The following is a 15176-nucleotide window of genomic DNA, read 5'->3' as shown; positions in this document are numbered from 1 at the left end:
CGCCAGTTTCTCTGACTTATAAAACCATAATTCGAACACACGTCCGACTTGCTCATCTTAGAAGCTTACAGTGCTGTAACTTACAAACCAAACCCAGTTTGCATGTTACACCTACATCTGGGTGACTGCTGTTAACTGTGATTAATGTGGGACAGGTTTACCATGAAACCAGTAACCCTTTAATTCCTGTGCATTTTAGGATTAGTCCATGTACTGTACATATATAAATATTATAACTGAGATACACAAAAATCTTGTCTAATCTAATAATTCATGGGTAAAAGAAAAAGGAAGAAACTGTACAACTACAAGAGAGAGTTAAAAGGCTGTTTGTTGCTCTGCTTTACTGGTGCAATCAGAACGTGACAGTTAAGCACTAAAGTTTGAATTGAAGCTGGGAACAAAATGGCTGCCGTGTCATAATCCGAGCAAGATCCGGTAAGACACATGATACCTGCAGCCAACATTGACAGTCTGTATCATGTAACATATAGCATGACTGCATCCATCAGTATATAGGTCATGTTAACTGTGGAAATGCTGAGCTTTAGGCTATGTGTACAGTGGGGCTTTGTGCTGAGGTCACACAGGGTGAGCAGCAGGAAGATCTGTACTCTCAACATACACAGCATCCGGCTGTGCTGCTCCATCACTGCTTCAATGCCCACTGGAGACCTTTTAGAATGGCGTGTCTGCTTTCCGGCAGATGTGTTTATTATATAGTTTAGACCACAGCTTAAGAGTTGTTTTTGCCAACATCTTTGGTGTTTTACAGCAAAACAAAGAGGTGGCAGACACCCAGCCTCCAGGACATTTGATCTGGCCGACGACACGGCAAGTCATGAATACAAAAAAGTATCTCAGTAATTCCCCAAAATCTCATGACAGCATTTAATTTTTATGAATAAGACATTCTCAATTTGTTGCTTCTAAATGAGAACAACTACAGTATATATTGACTTCAGCTGCATAACAAAACAACACAGTGACCACAGGGAGCAGGAGGTGAACAAAAGTCTGGGCCATCTCCCCAACATTTATCACATTAACTGCAGAGATGGAACATTTGTTAATGCTGAAATTGTGCAGAAAAGTCCATCTCTGTTGTGGACTATATGTGGTTCACAAGAGTCACATGGAAGTGTATTACATTACAAATACAACTACAACCAATTTTAACCAGCTCCCAAATAGTCTGTCGCCTCACTGACCGTCCATTCACTTGGAATTAGTGTCGGACATTTTACAACCATAGAAAACAAAAAGCAAAAGTCACCTACACACAACAACCAGCACAGTAATAGTTGCATTGGTGGGAGTGTGTGTATACCATACAGTAAGTGTTGCATATATGTGGGAGATGCAGACATGAAACTATAGCGGGCCAAATGAAAATTAATAACTATTTACCTAAGCGAAAGAATAAGAATTGATAAATCAGACCAAATATTAACTTTTGTGGTGATTAGTATAATCTATCTATCTACTGATTCCAGAAATCACTGTCCCTCTGTGCCTTGCATATTTTGAGAACCATTTTATCGGCTTCACACTCGTGTGTATTGTCCAGGGCCCAAGGAAGTGCAGTGTTGTTTTGGTGTGATTTGGACACAATATATTTTATTGGTGTCTTGAATGACACTGTTGCCGAGAACGTGCCGTTGTCATGATCGACTACGTCACGTTGATGAGTCCCAGCCACTGCTGCTACAGAGCACTGGTCGGCTGTTTTTATTTTAAATAACGTGTTTTCAAATTGCACCAAATTCAACACTGCACTTCAGTGCAAAAGTGAACATTATTAAATAAAATGTAAACACTTCTTGGTTATAAAACTGTATGTACTGTAACTACTAAATGAAGAGATCCACTCTAATGATCACGCGGAGCAATACAACATACAAAAAGTGAGTCTGCTCACTTACTCTTCTCCTCTGTTTGTGTTGACAAGACATCAGCCTGACATCTGCAGACAGCATTTACTGCCCAGCAGGGACACACTGGATAAATTAGTATTCACATACTGTTCAGTCGACTTCCACGGCCTTGCATCTCGTAACCACATATAATATCAACAAACATGAACAGATTTTTTTTCAGTCTATCAACAGAATCAGCTGACCATTCTGAGACACGGCAGTCCTGTAAAATGAGGAAGGTCTACATAGACTGTCACTGGACTGTGGTGACTCACATAATCAGCCATGATCTCTTTTAACTTAAAATAACATTTAAGGCTAATTAATTTTCTGAAACAGGTAGCCCATAAGTATGTTTTAATGCAAAAAGGTGCAAATTCAAATATCGATCTTTAAATACTCATTAGTAGCAAGCAGCCAGACTGTACTGCGACACTATGGAGGTGGAGTATTTTTTGGCACCAGCTCTTCATCTTCCATGCTGCCAACTTATGTGGAATAGTTTTTTTAAATACATCAAGCATGAAAGAGACCCTCTGATAGAGACATGTGATATAATTTGGCCAATCAGCACAGCCATCTAACCATTCTGTTGGTTTGTGAACATAGCATGGATAAACATCAATATGGTAGCAGACCATGATACAATGGTAATATCTCACCATCTCTTTGATTCACAAGCTAACCCTACCCTAGTTTGTGGACATCTTCAAAATCCATCAAAATATAGATTCGTAAGATTGCCCATCCCGATCTTGTTTATTTAAAATAATGCACTCCATTCAATTAAACAGCTATGCAAAACTGGACTGAAATCCAATATTTTGCAATAACGAAATATTATAAACCTTTTATTATTATTGGTTGGTCTTTAAGTATGTATTGTGTGGTTTATTTGAATGATAACAGAACAGAAGTCAACAATACATATTTTTCATCCCGTTTTTTTGGTGCAGAGGGCACATTTGCCTCTGTCACACAAAAGTGTCCAACGAACGCGTCTCAGCAGGAGGTGATGCTATAATACAGAAATAGAAAGTTAATTTTCTGCATTTAAGACATGGGTGTGGCAGTATTTCAGCTTTCCTGCAAAAATGTAAAGAAAATAATGAAAGACTTGCTGACAAGGCAAAGAATGTCTGTGAGTAGTGCTAGACTGCAAAGATGACAGCTAACTCATTACATTACATGTCATTTAGCTGACGCTTTTACCCAAAGCGACTTACAATTAGTGCATTCAACATCTATGAGGGGCCACATTAGCACTCATCCCCAACACTGCCATAAAGACCTATCAAAGAGAAAGGACTGAAAAACACAAATAGCACTGTTCAAATCATTGACACTCCTCTTCCAAAAATCAGTGTGCGAGATAAAGAATAACAAAAGCAACTGGCTACTTTAATAACTGAACCACAGGCCTTAACTATAGTCCAAGGTGAGGGTTTTTGAAAGTAGCCTCCACTGCTGGAGCAAAATTGCCAAGTTCCATCAAGAGAAGGTTTGTCTGCTGTTGTCATACAAAATGTCTACAGGAATCCCAGACTTGATGTTGTGGAAAGTGCATTTCATTAACAACAGACAGGTGAAACACCCATGCTACTCAGTGCTACTCTCAGCAAGCACTTTATTACTAACACCTGTGTATTGGAAATTGTTGCTGATCTAACCACAACCCTTCAGGAAATTACCAACTAGGAGCGGCTGCCATTCACACACACACATTCATACTGAATATGCGTGTGAATAGGTGAATGGCATGTAGGATAATGTGGTGGATACCCTTAGAGAAGAGCTATATAAATACAGTAAATTTACCAGAGGTAGCTTCCATCTGGTTTCTTTAGCCAGTGCTAGAAATGATGTAGAGATGTCCAGGAACAACCACTCCCTGTGCCAAGACAGAAGGCAGTGGCTGATGCATCTCTACAGTGTGCATGGGCACAAAACACACACACACAGTAAAGGATGTTGATGACTGGGCTGCTGGGAATATGACCAAAATTTGCATATGGCTAGTTTTTGACACTAATGAGGCCAATCAGAATGGAGCCCATAGCAACAGAGTTGTAATTGGTCATGTGGAGCGGTTGTAGGATGCAGATTTAGAGCCAATGAGAGCTGAGAGGAGGACGCTGGTGGCGCTTTGTTTTTGGATGAAGTGACTGGTGTGTTGACTTAGTACAGAGGGCTCATTCACCAAGACTGCAGTGTGATAATTACACACACCTCCACCTCGTGCCTGGATAGACAGCAGTAAGGCAACACACCTTCAACCTAGTGCTCAGACACAACACGGCTCTTTATTAAACAAGACAACAGCTCATTGTGGGCGTTGCTATGACAACCAGTCGTCTATTTTTATGCCATGCCACTAATCAATTCCTGTTCTGCTGTCGCCTGAGGGGTGGGGGTGTGCATGTGCGTGTGAGGGTGGAGAGTACTGATGAATGGGGAGGGGGGCAGTGGTAGAGGGCAAAGGGGAGGGGGAGGAGGAGGAGGGTTTAGTGTGCCGTTGGAGACAAAGAGCATCGCAGAGGAAGTGAAAGAAAGAAACCGTGTGGAGGATTCATCTCATACCAATACACTCCATACCACAGAGGTCGCCATCTACATTACTGAGAATGTTTCACATCATGCGTCTGTTAACCAGGCAGCACAGATCTGATCTGGTGATCATCTTGATAACTGTTTTTTCACTAATGCCAAACATTCACTGGCTGCAGCCTCTACATCATGACAACTGTTCCTCATTATTGTGGACTGGTTGTCAGACTCAAGAAGCTTCATGACATTTCACTTCAATTTGCCATTACCTTTGACATTTGATTGACAAAAATGGATCCAGTACTTAAAACATAAATTTGTAATTTAACTATGTTAGTTGCTGCTAGAGGTTTACCAAGCTGATCCAAACAATCAGTGTTGGAGCTAATCTTGGCATATTTCAACAGATTGCATAAGTTGAAATAAAGAAAAATCTAAATACAATCCATTCCTTACTGAAATCTGGTGCATTCCGTTACTGCACTGCAGTCTGCTGCGTTTCTTTACTGCTTTCTAATGTGTTCCTTTTCTGCACTGTTACGTTCCTTTACTGCACTGTACTCTGCTGCATGTCTTTACTGTGTTGAGTAAAGGTAAAACAGGTGAAGCTCTCCTACTAAGCTGTCAGTGCTCATGAGTGATTTCAAGCTGTTGTAGCCAACTTAATCAATCTACCAACAATCTACACTAGCATTTTACAGTATATAGACACCTTCACTTTTTGCACCCTTGGTGCGTAATTTTATTAATAGCATTAACACATCTGATATCAGTTATTATTATCATCATCATTCAGATCTGAAAACTTGTCATGGGTGAAAAGGGTGACAAAAATACAAACTGTGGTTGGCATCTGGTTTTTGCTCATTACAGCTACTGCCCTGCTTCATGACCTCAACCAAGTAAACCATTTGAAATCAAAAACGTATACCATGCCCCGGCTAAACTTAATAGTTATTGTATGTGCATCTAAATTGCTCAATATGTAGAGTCAATATTTTTAATTAATTATTTACTTAATAGTATTGCAATTGCATTATTCCAGATTGATATAATCATTGCTTTAAAATGACATTCTTATGAGGAGAGCCATCACACTCATGTATTGTCTGGAACCTTGCAAACCTGGAAGTGGCTGGAAAGCAAAAAAGACAGACAGACTAAAGCTGATAGTTAAAGGGATAGTTCACCCAAAAATGAAAATTCATTCATTATCTACTCACCACTATGCTGATGGAGGGTTGGGTGAAGTGAGTGAGTCCTCAAAACACTTTCGTAGTTTCAGGGGTAAACAGCGTTGCAGCCAAACCCAATACAATTGAAGTTAATGGAAACCACTTATTCAAACGGAAAAAAAAACAATGGAAAAAAAACATAAAATGCCTCCATACTGCTCCTGATTTGATTGGAGGAGGACACGAGTCAGGGGTAGTGTTCTAAAAGTGCTTTCTCACAGTTATTGTTTCTCTTGAACTTATAAATAGTGTCTGTTGTGACTCGAGGATATGCAAAAAAAATACAAATAAATTAACTAAAACTGGCATTTTTGCTACACTCAACAAACCACCATGACAATGTTTAAACATTATTTTCATAATAAATAATAAATAGCTACAGCTTTCAGTCTCTGTAAGCTTTGTCCAACTGGATTTGGACAGTTTCATTCCATCAATTCACAGGTTGTAGACCAATACATTTCAACACACATCTCATTTCTTTGAGATGCAAACAGGAAAAAATTTGCCAAATTTGGAGCCACAGCACACGGACCTTAATATTTTGGGTAAATTAGATATTCAGATCTCCGGAGTCTGCCTTTCACACATGCTCAACACAGCGGGAGCTTTTCTGCGCAGAGAAGTTCACAACAGCTTCAAATCCTCCGCATTATTCAGGTGAGAGGTGGAGCAGCTAAGTGCAGCAGGCCGAGGCAGCAAGTGACATATAAACTCTGCTGCTTATATCACATGATTTTGTTTACAGCACCCAGACACCGTCGTCAGCTTTTATCACCACAAACTCTCTTGGGAGATATTTGTTTTCTTTATGTTTTTTGATTTCATTGACTTCTCCTGGATTTCTATGGACTTTATACTAGGAGGCCAGGCGGAGCCATCTGCGGAGTCCACTGCAGTCCAGTGCATGTCTGAAAGCAGCTTGTGTCAGCCTGCTCAGCCAGCAAGCACCTCCAGTCCCTCCAGCAGAGGCAGGGACATTGACCTGCGAGACACCAGTTAGGTGTTTTGCACTGAATGCACTTTAGTTCTCACATTTTACCCCTTTTGCTGCTCTGACAGCTTTTATTTGTATTTTTCTTTAACAAAGGCTTGAAGATTTCCTATAAATACCACATCACAAGTAGCGGATCAAATGCATGTAATGTTATGTTTAAGTTCAGTTATCACTTAAGAGTAATTCACCATCAAATCATCACACTTTTGGCCCGTACTGTAACAGATATTGATGACATTTTTCACACTGATTTGTTCACATAAAAAAAATCGATTGAATCAAAATTGTATGTGTCTCGGATGCTAACTAAGGGAGATAGGTCCTAATGAAGTTTTTACTTTTTGGGGGCCTCTGCGACTTTCTCTGGCCAAATCTCTCTTAATATACCGTAGGGGTGTAATGGTACATGTATCCGAACCGGAAATTTCCGCGACAGCGAGTCCAAGTGCAGAACTTGTTTGTTTGCATCTCAAATTCTGAGGGACAACTTTAGCGAAGGACCAGATGTGCTGTAGGCTCGTGGTCATAGCGAACGCAGACAAATAGGAGTGTGAAGACCCTCCCTCATCATTTAAGTCTGCTGTGTGGGAACACTTCAGTGTTGGGTTAGGGTTAACCTTAACTAAATACAAACTATGTTTGAATGTTGAGGTGGTAATAAACCTCAAAGAAGCAGTGGCCATTCTTAATTTCAGCTCCTTCTGAGAATTTGATGCAGCAATTGTCCCTTTACTCATATTTTTACTTCTAAGAGAATTAAGATAATTTGTTATCTAATCATTTGACCCACTTTTTGCTAGGCAATAAAACAAAATCAACAGTGGCAATAGCAATATAACAAGAGTATAATGTATATCGATATGGTAAATGGCCTGTATTTATACAGTGCTTCACCACCTAGTCTTGATGACCACTCAAAGCGCTTTACAATACTATTTTGCCCTTCACCCATTCGCACACACATTAATACAGTGCATCTATGTGCAGCACTTTATCTATCATAGACCACTCACACACTGCCAGCACAGCCGGTTCAGTATCTTGCCAAAGGGCACTTCAGCACGCAGGATGTGGGGTATGGGGATCAAACCACTGACATACTGATACCATCTCCTGAGCAACAGCTGCCTCGTTTATGTATTGTGCAAGCACAGTGAGGAGGTATATCACATAATTGGCCCATTTACTATTTTTTTATGTTGGTGTTTATCAAGTGTTTGTCATTCTCTACCATAAAGAAGGGTTCAAACCACAACCTTCCCTCAGGAGCAAACACATCTCTCTTTCAACCTAAAAGAAATCATAACATGACACTTATTGTGATAGTTAGCAATACTGGCTGAAATAAAAGTTTTTATCTTGATATAATTTTTGTCATATCGTCCAGCCCTACTTTTTAGCATATTGAAATCGAAAACCTGAATCAATGAGAACCGAAATTGATAAGCTGAATAACAATCGATAAAATTACAACGAAACCCAACCCTACCTATAAATGATGACTTTTTCTTTGTATAAAAACAAGTGGCAGGCACGTTTCGTTGGCTGTCATAAAAAATCGTGGAATGAGGAACAATTGGACTTCCAATTAAGTCTATTACGATGTGGGGAAACCAGTTAAACTGATAAGATTGGTTAAAACAGAGTAACCTGTGTTTGTGGATTAATAGCGTCAAATCATATCGGTTGATCATGAAGCAGTCAGGTGGACCACTGTGATCCTTTGTGTTGTAGAAGTCTGTCAGTGTTTCCTTTATAAAACGCCACCATCAGGAAAAAAGGAAAATGGTGTTATTTAGTTCCCTGAGGTAAAATGAGACAAACTATTTACAGGAGGGCAAGGCAGATGATTCCTTCTTGTCAGGCGACAGAGGTGTGTGTTTTCTTGTCGCTGTTTAACTCCTGCTGCAAATTAGTCTCGTGTTCCTTTAACAAAGGCACAGACGTAATTTTCTTCTCTCTCCATTTTTTTAATGCACTTATTTTAACCCAGGGAACAGAGCGCAGTCAAAACGCACTGAGCCAGTCTGAGCCGGTTTGTAACCTCAGGGTATGGAATTATCTCTTAATATGTAGCCGTTAGTGGTCAAGACGTCACACAGTAAGACAGTCAGAGAGAGCGAGCCAGGGTGGGAGGAGCAAGCACGGTGTTTTCAGAGCAGAAAGAGGAAAATCTCTTTCTTCAGGAGCTGGCACTTTGACAAGAAAAGAGTGAGAGCAGAACTTCAGACCACAGGGTGGGGCATGCACTGTTTCACCAGCCAAATGAGAGGAAAAAAGAAGAAAGAAAAAAAGCAGCGGGAACATGAGACATTTAGTCAGAGCGAGGCACACAAAGGTAGACAGACATTTTAAAATGGGGCTGAACATGGCAGCCAGGAGGAGTATCAACACACGGCACAGACAGAAATATGCCACAGACAATAAGAAGAACCAGATGATCACATACATGTTAAAACACAACATTCATCTGCACAGTATATTACATATACTAATCCCTGACAGACACCATCAGTGAATTACACAAACCTAGAGTAGAGACCAAATTCACCATCCCATTACACTGCATTATGGAGTAGCTGAAGGGCCACTGCATCTTTGTTGGATGCTAGTGCTGGTTTGCAGACAATGTGGAGCAAATGTGACAATATGCCTGTACAATAAGACCATATATATCGTGTGACAACAAACATCTATCGTTTCGTATTATGTTCTACCTTTAATTTCACTGTTCTACACATCACTTTCTTTAACAAATTTTTTTCAATCATTCTTTGCGTTCTTCCACACAACACTGATGCAGGCAGGGAATCTGCATGAAGCGAACAAAAACAAACAGGGAGGAGTGTGAATGTGACACACAACGAGGTCATTCAGAACAGAAGGACTCGGACCAGTGCGGACAGAACAAGGAGCTTGTACCTAAAGGAAGGGTGACTTTGATTATACGGAGAGGATTTGGGTCTGAAAAGACTGACACTGACCCGAAAATGACCACAGACCAGTCCGCACAAAAGCCTTGAAATACCACTGACCTCTTTTAGCACCTACACAAGAATCATGTCAGTACAGAGTCAACAGATGATACACAAAAGTAAAGTTGAGCAGTCAAAACAAAGCCCAGACTCAGACGCTGTAGAGGCTTTTAGTTGAGGCACAACATATGACAAAGACAAATGAAGAAAGACACATGGATACGAGTCATAATCTCTATTTTTATACAGACATGATATTTTGGTCATATCACACAGGCCAAATATCAGTTATTTTTAGGTACACAGTACTACAGATCTGTGACTAAAAACAATTAAATGAATGGAAAAATGTGGACAGAGGTGGATAGTAACGACTTACAGTTTGTCTTTTTTATTAACTTTGAGCAAATTGTACCATTTGAGTAAGGGTTGGGAAGACTGCAGGAAAATCAATCAATCAATCAATCAAATGTTATTTGTATAGCCCATATTCACAAATCACAATTTGTCTCATAGGGCTTTAACAGGGTGTGACATCCTCTGCCCTTAACCCTCAACAAGAGTAAGGGAAAACTACTAACTGAAACTAACTAAAATGTTTTGTTCATTTATGCTCATTGTTTTATGAGGTTCATTATTGGTGCCTTTTATCTTATCACAACCTCATTACTCTGTTCATAGCAGAGGAATGACTGAGGCCACAGCAGGAGATTTGCAATAGACAAAACATCCTTGGCCTCACTCTGTTCCTCTTCTACTGTTGTAGTTTGGCTTTCAGAAAGCTAATATTAACAGACCACATCCAAGGGTGCAGCAAGCACCGGCTGTCAGCACTGTTCTGAGGTCAGTACATGAGAGAACTATGCTGACAGAGAGCAGTAAGTGTGTCGCTTGTGTTTAATACTATATACAAATGCACACACACACAGTATATGATGCTTCAACACTACTACAGACAACTTTTATTTCCAGTTTATATGACTGAGACAATGTTTCAACCACAGATGGTCTTCCTTAGGTCAGAAAAGAACATACACATAATCAACTGATGATGAAACATCCCACCTAACCTCCTCATGAGCCTAAATGACAGTCTGATATTAGTCCTTTTCTTCAACAACATGGTGCTTACTCCTGGTCTTGATTCTTGTTTAAGTAAAAGAATGTTTGAACAGACATACCCCCCGTGATATGTTACAATCATGGACGCTACATTAATGTGTATCACACCGTTATGTAGGTGTCAGGTACTGAACTCACTTTCATGTGATGCAAAATGCAAAGCTGGCCAGGGCAACATCTAACCTGAAAATCAGAAGCCAGCACCACAGCAACTAAATCTTCAGTAGACCATGAAACATAATGTGGGGCAGCCTTCAGGTAGCTAATTATCTAGTTGAATTAAGTGGTTGTTGGAGATAACTGGGCTTTTTTAACCTTCTTGGTTGACATTAGCTTTCATTAACCCTGAGCCACTGGCTGTGTATGAAATTTCTTATCAACATGCTATTTAGTATGCGAGTTATTTTAGCAAGTCTGAAACCCTAGTATCGAACAAATATTATGGCATACTATGGCAAAACATTACAATTTGCACTATGCAACCTCTACAGCGGGTAGAGCGGGTCGTACTCTAGATACTGAACCCCAAATTGCCCTTCATGTGCCAGTCTCATAGAAGAAGTGCTGCCCATAGATGCACTGTCTGTGTGTGTGTGTGTGTGTGTGTGTGTGTGTGTGTGTGTGTGTGTGTGTGTGTGTGTGTGTGTGTGAGAATGGCAAAACCTGTTCTGTAAAGTGTTTTGAGTGGTCATCAAGACTAGAAAAGCAGTATATAAATACAGGCCATTTACCATTACATTAGATCAAAGTGTTACATTTAAGTCCTGAAAAAGGTACCAGTACTAAATTCCTGCTTCCAATGCTGCTTTGACTCAAATGTGAATGACACCCAATCCTAATGTTGTACCATCTATTGTTTTATGATTTTCTGTGTTTTATTCAGAACAACATGTTGCCTGTACACTACCCAACACAATAACACTAGCCCATTTTAGTATTAATCTTAGAATACTGATTAAAATCTGCACCTTTCAGAAAAACATCACCTGTGTTTGGTAAGGATCAAATTAAAATAGTAATTTGTATCCCTGCAGAAACACCCTAGGTGACATTTCTAGTCCCTGATCCTGGAAGTGCCCTTCAATGTAAAAGGGAGGATTTGGAGAATTGCATTCAGACAAGTTGACTGAGGTGACCTTGTGCAGCACCTGGCTAAATGCAGCAGCACAGCAATGCAGCAATGATGTGCACACTGCTTATTCACTGGCTGGATTAGTCACAGCTGCACTGCCTCTGACTGCTGGGCCACTTCTACAACCGAGACAAATGAAACTCTTCCTTCAACCACACATACCACTCCCCTGCTTTACACATTCCTTCAAATTACACAAATCAATTAGTGCCAAAGTAAAGTTATTACCCACACAGTCCCAAGATTATTGTCTAACACAAAGGTATGTTTGCAGTTTCCAAATTAACTGTGACACACTATGCCTGCAGACGGGTTACAGACAAAATTATGATGGAATTCAACACATTCCTACATAATCATGAGCATAAACATAAGAAACTAGAATAAAAAATAAAACGATTACCTATTAGGCTACATCCATGCTACAACGTTTTCATCTAAAAATGTATAAACTCTGCAACGGATACACCTGGTGTCCACACGACTGGAGTTTTAGAGCTGCTAAAACATAGAAGTTTGGAAACGCTGCTGGCCGACACTGTGGGGCAGCATTTTAGTCTGGACAGGCAGAAACTGCGATTTTTGTAAACAATCACATGAGACACTAAAACGCTTGCTGAATGGTTATTTTTGGTCACGACTTAGCCTTCACCGATTCGCCAGGCTCCCATCACATGACCCCCTTCCAGAAGTAAACAACCAACATCAGTGAAGAACTCAACATGGATAATCAGTGTGTTGCTGACTCTGTTGTCTTTGTTAAATTCTGCATTTTACAATGATACAGCTACTTACATGCATAGGACACAAGCCAATATTTGAGCAATTCCTGTGTACATCGGCACACTAATGTCTTCCAGTCTACATCGGCATGCGTATGCCCAGTGTATGCGAGTGGTCATGTGATAGGCATTTTCATGTATGTAGTAGTCTCATGGATGTAGCCTTTGCAAGGGGTGGCCTGATTAAGGGTTTTTGGCCTCAGTCTTAATCTGAATCTTTTGATATTATGTATATGCTGATACAGAGTCCAATGAGTCCACTTATATTTAGAAGCAGATCTGCAGTATTAAATGTGTTTCTGACACACTGAAATAAAGACTGTAGCCTACAGACTTTGGCCCATGTTTTTTAAGAGCTTCTTGATCAAAAATACTGAAGGTCCTGACTGTAAGACTGTAAAGCTTATCGTTTTAAATTATAACTTTAGAACTGAAATGGTCCGACATGACAGGACAGGTGAGAAGATGACAGCCTGTTTTAGGAGCTTAAGAAACAAGAGACCACTCATTAGTATTTCTATAAATAGAAATAAAAAGATTTTTCAGCACATTCAATTATTTTGTGTTATACAATCAAGTGTCACCCCAGTCTATCATATTGAACATGTGCTATAATCAATATGTAGCAAGGGATCAAACGGCTGTTTGTGATGTAAAAGGTGAAACTCGTAGCAATGAATCTCAGATGAATTATTATCTACATTTAGCCTCTTTTAGCTAGGTGTAGTTAAACAGCCCACAAAATCTGCTTCCAGCTGAAAATAAGCTACAGGTTACAGACGCTGATGAAGCCACTTTCCAGTACGATACCTGCTCAGCAGGCAGTCAGAGAGAGCAGCTGGTGAACATGGTGGAGCATTTAGCAGCCAAAGAGACAAGAGTACAGCCATCATTAACATTATTAGTAACAACTGTGCTTTTGAGACAAAATGTCGACGGTGAAAAAGACCTATAAAAGGTAGGCAACTTTAAACTGTCGAATGACTGTCTGATGCATCACTTATTGTGTAGCGGCTACAGCTTCCTATAGCCTTAAGGCCATTTCCGCTGCACTCCTCAGCGTCCAACAGGCCATCAAGGTAAGTGACACTTTAAGTTGTTATCAGCCCAATTATTCAGGGACAGTTATCTCTGTCCAGGCAAGTGTTTTAGCTCCATATCAGAAATAACCCCTGTCCATACTAACACATTCACATACACTGGGCATATGTGCTATCAGTGTAAACAGGAAGCAGACAGTCTACTCTACACATGGTTGCTTAGTTGCACAAAATACGATGTATAATAGACAGCAATGGTGAAAAGTAAGAGCGGGGATTGCTTTTCTTGGACTGACGATGTGGCGCAATGCTTGTAATTGGTTATCCATGTTCTGTTCACCACTGGTAGTTGACTCGTGACTGATAAGATCCCAACAGGAAGTGAGTGTGGGTGTCTATGTCATTATTTCCATCCTTCCTTATGTCATTGTTTGTTTTAAAATGTGTTTCCAATTGTCTGATTTTGGAAACACTAGTCCAGAGTAGTGTGGATGCAAGGCGTACACAAAGGAAAAGTGATGCATTTTTAAAAGTAGAACCTATTAGCTTGGCCATAGCCTCAGGCAAATGTTACACACACACACACACACACACACACACACACACACACACACACACACACACACACACACACACACACACACACACACACACACACACACACACACACACACACACACACACACACACACACACACACACACACACAGTATGAATGGGGCTTACAACACATACATCTAGATAGCTCCTCTTTCAAGTCAGTTGTTCACATGTAGAAGTTGTGTGACGAATGAAAAAAAACCTTTCTAATCACATCTGGCTAATCACTGCAGCCAACCATCAGACTGTCATGTGACTGTGACCTTGGAAGGGAGGTTCCAGATGCTGTCTGGTGATCTGACAAGTACTTGGTTCTGAGCTTACTGAGGGCTTAACATTAGGCCTACTCTGGCCTCTGACCATTATGCTTTTTTCCCCTCAGCACAATGAAAAACCATGAATCACAAAATATTACATTTTAGCTTAAGTTTACTTATTTTACAAATGTGCATATTGTACATAAAAAATGAAGTGTAAAAAACACAAACAGATACAGTATATGTTCGTTTCCACCATAATGCTCACTTCTGAAGTCTATTGCAAACATTAGCTTTAAGCTTGGTATACACCTCTGTATGGTACACGTGGCTGGTTCACATCACAAGCCAAGGGGACTTTATCTCTGATCTACCATGTGCACCATCAACCATTTATAACATACTGTTCTGGCAGTGAAAAAGTGCTGTCCATCTGTGTCTTACATACCAAACTCTATTTCACCTGATCCTGCAGCTCTTTCTGAGTTTCGTTGTGACTGATGCCATAAACAGTGAATAACCGCTGAATGCTACATCTTACAAAAATTTCTCTGTCATTTTCTCTGATCT

At 40.2% G+C, this 15176-nt stretch overlaps 1 protein-coding gene across 7 annotated transcripts in view; it reads right to left on the bottom strand.

Annotated features, from left to right (window-relative positions):
* The window catches only part of gatad2b (GATA zinc finger domain containing 2B), a 45737-nt gene that overhangs the window by 26509 nt on the left and 4052 nt on the right, over positions 1–15176 (bottom strand). The window contains exon 1 of one of the 7 annotated variants that reach the window (XM_034601167.1): positions 2860–2941. The exons of the other annotated variants lie outside the window; for them this stretch is intronic. The gene's annotated coding sequence lies outside the window, so the exon portion shown is untranslated. Of the gene's footprint in view, positions 1–2859; positions 2942–15176 lie in introns of those variants that run through there. 7 annotated transcript variants of the gene reach the window in all.

The sequence above is a fragment of the Hippoglossus hippoglossus genome, chromosome 11 (assembly GCF_009819705.1).
Source record: "Hippoglossus hippoglossus isolate fHipHip1 chromosome 11, fHipHip1.pri, whole genome shotgun sequence".
In the NCBI taxonomy this organism is placed as follows: domain Eukaryota; kingdom Metazoa; phylum Chordata; class Actinopteri; order Pleuronectiformes; family Pleuronectidae; genus Hippoglossus; species Hippoglossus hippoglossus.
This window is presented reverse-complemented; position numbering and strand designations above follow the sequence as displayed.